This window comes from Myotis lucifugus, unplaced genomic scaffold (assembly GCF_000147115.1).
Source record: "Myotis lucifugus unplaced genomic scaffold, Myoluc2.0 scaffold_1365, whole genome shotgun sequence".
Classification (NCBI taxonomy): domain Eukaryota; kingdom Metazoa; phylum Chordata; class Mammalia; order Chiroptera; family Vespertilionidae; genus Myotis; species Myotis lucifugus.
Window position 1 is genome coordinate 5,577 of NW_005872413.1, and position 4,522 is coordinate 10,098.

Genomic DNA, 4,522 nt, shown 5'->3' on the forward strand with positions numbered 1-4,522 from the left:
AAGACAGAGGACGGAAGGTGGCTCCGGCCAGGGCCATGAGATGGAGGACGGAAGGTGGCTCCGGCCAGGGCCATGAAGATGGAGGACGGAAGGTGGCTCAGCTGAGCGAAGGCCTGGTCCCGGGTGATGAGAAACCGTGCGGCAGCAGGAGAAGGAAGGCTATTGCACGAATCTCTTCGTGCAACGGGTCTCGAGTATTATATAAACTAAAGGCTCGGTGCACCCTTTTGCAGTCTGGGACCCCTTGGTGGATGTCTGCCTGCCAGCTTAGGCCCGATACCCAGGGATTGGGCCTAAGCCGGCAGGCAGACATCCCTCTCACAGTCCAGGGTTCTGGGACTCCGGGACCCCTCGCTCCTTACTACCATCTGCAGCGGAGACGGGAGAGGCTCCCGCCACCACTGCTGTACTCACCAGCTGTGAGCCTGGCTTCTGACTGAGAGGCACTCCCCCTGTGGGAACGCACTGACCACCAGGGAACAGCTCCTGAGTTGAAGGTCTGCCCCCTGGTGGTCAGTGAATGTCATAGCAAATGGTCATTCCCCTGTTCGGTTGATTTGCGTATTAGGGTTTTATTATATAGGATGTTTTCATTTGATTATATTTTCATTATTTAAATTTAAATAAAATTTAAAATTCATCTATTTTTTTTATTATCACTTCCTTATCATTATTTTATTTAAAAATTAACTAATGTATTTGAATACATCATCCCACCTAATGAGTTTGCAATATATTTTTACCATTTTCAAACATATTTAAATTTTGTAATTCATAAAGTAAAATTTTACTTTAAAGTATGTATTTTTTATTCATGGATTTTTCAACAAATTGTATTTTTTCTATCACAAATAATTAAAATACAGGCATTTCATGCTGTTCTAAGTAAAATTATTTTACAGTTGAAAAGCAAATCACATCTAACATGTTTGAGATATGGAAATCACAAGGCTAAGCCAGGGCTGTTTGTGAGAGGGCAGAACTGGTCCTGTCACCAGAGGGCGCTGTGTAACTAGGGAACAATGAACAGTTTGTCCAAGAAGGCAAGAAGCATGACATTTAAAAGATAAAGATAAAGCTTCTCAAATACGCCTCCAGAAAAAGTGGCCAATATGCATTCTCACACGTCTGAGAATTTCATTGAAGTGAACCTATTATAAACATTGACTATTTTTCATTAGAAAAATATTTATCACTAGAGGCCCGTTGCAGGAAGATTCCTGCAAGAATAGGGCTTCCTGCAGCTGGAGTGAAGCAGAGAAGGGAGCGAAACCCCCTGAGGCGGGCTTAGCTCCAGCTCCGCTGCGTGGCTGGTTTTTCCCTCCTGCTCCGCCGCCCAGCTGGTTTCCCTCCCGCCTCCCGCCTCTGCCGCCTTGGCTCTGTTCCTGTCTCCGCCGCCTCTACTTTGCTCCCTTCTGTAGTGTTTCGCTTCCACGTTGTCTTCAGTCTTTGCTCCCAGCTGGTATATGCAAATTAACCACCATTTTGGTTGGGTTAATTTGCATATAGCCGCTCTGATTGGCTGGTGGGCATAGTGAAGGTACAGTCAATTAGCATCTTTGTCTTTTATTAGTGCAGATGTTTAACACCAAAATACAGGGTAGAGCAAAAGTAGGTTCACAGTTGTGAGTATATGAAACAAAATTTATTCTTGTATCATTTTTTTTATCAATTATTGTATTATTTTACATATAAAAGTGATAAATCTACTTTTGTCCCACCCTGTAATACAATTGTATAATATTTGGGAAAACATAAATAAGCAAAGATCCTATATAATAAAGAGGTAATATGCTAATTTGTCCGTTATAGTGTCCGAGTCATGACCAGTCAACGGGTTGTGCACGCACAGGAGCTGGGGGGCGGGGATGGGGGCGGGGACTTCCAACCCCAGCGGAGGCACACCCAGGCCTGCCCAACGCTAATGTCCCACCCAGGGCTGAGGTGAAGCTGCCTGCCTGCATCCCTGGCCAGGGATGTGATGCTGTCTGCCTGTGTCCCTGACATGGGACATGGCGCTGTCTGCCTGTGTCCCTGACCTGGGATGTGATGCTGTCTGCCTGTGTTCCTGACCCGGGACGTGGCGCTGTCTGCCTGTGTCCCTGACATGGGACATGGTGCTGTCTGCCTGTGTCCCTGACCTGGGATGTGATGTTGTCTGCCTGTGTCCCTGACCTGGAACGTGACGCTGTCTGCCTGTGTCCCTGACCTGGAACGTGACGATGCCTGCCCGTGTCCCTGACCTGGGACATGACCCTGCCTGCGTGTGTCCCTCCCCCAGCACAGAGCTGCTTCGTGTCTCGGTGAACTTTGCAACAAACCCAAGGAGGAAACCGAGAGGGGAGAGGCCGGGAGCTGTGGATTCCCAGCACTTTAGTCACTTTAAAACAGCCCCGCTTGGAATGCGAGGCGGCTGTACATTTAGCTGAGAAGTGAGGGGACTGAACACCACTGTCGCTGGGCTACGTCGGTCTGAGGCCCGAATGTCCACCACGAGAAGGAGAAAACGGAGGGAGGGGCCCGGAGGAAGGGAGGACAATCAAAGGAAACGTGTCTAGACTTTGCCCAGCCCTCTCCCTCTTCCCGCTGCCTACAAAAGCCCCAGGCCCGGCCACAGTTCTGTCTCCAACTTTTAGTCCCCTGTTCTCCAACCACAGAGGAAAGAAATAAGGAAGGAGTCCGTGCTGCCTCCAGAAAGTATCTGTATACCTGATCGGCTGGTCACCTCCCACAGAGGGAGGCCAGACTTCGGCTTAGGCCTGCTCCCCATGTCAGAAGGACATCCCGTGAGGGCTCCTGGACTGTGAGGGGGGGGCAGGCTGGGCTGAGGGATCCCCCTTCCCTGTGCACAATTTTCATGCACCAGGCCTCTAGTAAGTAAATAAAAATTGATACAGCCTGGCAAATCAGTCAAAAGCACTGTTTACATTTTATGAGTCATTTTGTGTATGTGTGTAAATATATATAGGTAGAGATTTAAGTTTTTTTCCCCCACAATATTATACATTGTTCACTTTATTTGCTGAAATATTTGTAAGACATATTTAGTATATGAATTATGTGAACGTACTTTGATTAAATTAACCATTCCACTATTATTGATCAATCACACTGTTTCTAGTTTTTCACTGTTGTAACTATTATTTTGAATAACATATTAGTAAAAACCTTTTTAAAAATTATATATCGGATTATATAACTGATAAGTGATATTGAGATACTGATGGGTTGGATATGCATGAACTTTTGAGACTAGGATAGGGATTGCTAATTGTCTATCCACTTCCACTCTCTCCATGCCTGCAGACTGTCATGTGGCAGAGCTCTGGCAGTAAAACCTAACTGAAGATGGACCCGTGGAAAAGTTCTGTTCAGAGAAGACCCTCTTGGCATTGTTCCTTTTTGCCTTTAGCATTGGAATGTGCCGAAATGTTGTCACAGGCCTGGAGCTTTAGCAACTGCACATGGAAAATAAACAGCAACCTGGGAACGGCTTGGTGTGCCTGCACACAGAGGAAATGCAACGCGGGAGGGAGAGAGACAGAAAGGAGAATGAGAATGTATCGATAAGGAGCTGCCATTCCATCCCCAGACTCTCCATCTCCAGTTTTCTCATTATGTGAGAAAATCAAACACTTAAATCGTTTAAGTCACTACCACTTTAGCTTTGCTATGGACAATTTAATTCCTAATTTATCTAATAGGCAACCACCTTTACGTAAAGCACATCTCACAGCTGCATATTAAATAGCCCAGTTCACTGTGCTCTTACTGCCCCTGGATATCTTATGTTGCAACCTTTTCTTTCTAATTTCATATGGAACAATACATTTTTAGTTACAATTTTATTTCTTTGATTACTACAGAGATTAATATTTTTTCCCGAGTTCAGCTTTTTATTGAATGTGTTACAAAAGAGGTTTAGTCAAAAAGACCAACGCCCATGTCATTAGCAGCCTCCTCAGATTCTTCTTTCTTTGCCTCCACTTTCTGCTCCTCAGCCGGGGCAGCAGTGGTGGGGGCAGGACCTCCTGCTGGTGCGGCACCAGCTGCTGGGGCAGGTCCACCAGCCCCTCCTTCCAGATGAGTCTCCCCATGTTGACATTGGCCAGAGCCTTTGCAAGAAGCCTGGCCGGGAAGGTTCAACATTTACACCACCTGCTTTAATGAGGGCGTCAGTCTGTCCTCTGTCACCGTCATGCGGGATAAGGGCCCAGTAGATGCAGGCGAGCTCCCAGCCAGAGGCCATGCAGTGGCTGAGTGCTCCCCAGCCAGGTGCTAGTCGCAGGGTCAGGTGCGGGCCTCCCCACCAGGTGGCCTTAGCCTCTCCGGTGGAGCACCTCCGGCAGCTGGGAGAAGCAGAGATTTCATTTTTAAAACATGATCATTGACCGTTTGTGTGTCTCCTTTACCTACATTTCTACTGGGATATTTGCTTTGCTACATTTATAAAGGGTTTTTTTGTAAATTGAGAGTATCAACTTTTGATCTTCCATATGTGCTGTATTTTCTATTTCATCAT

General features: G+C 46.6%; 1 pseudogene; it reads right to left on the reverse strand.

Moving 5' to 3' along the window:
* Positions 1-3,921: 3,921 nt before the first annotated feature.
* Positions 3,922-4,249, reverse strand: LOC106695471 (annotated as a pseudogene).
* Positions 4,250-4,522: the final 273 nt, after the last annotated feature.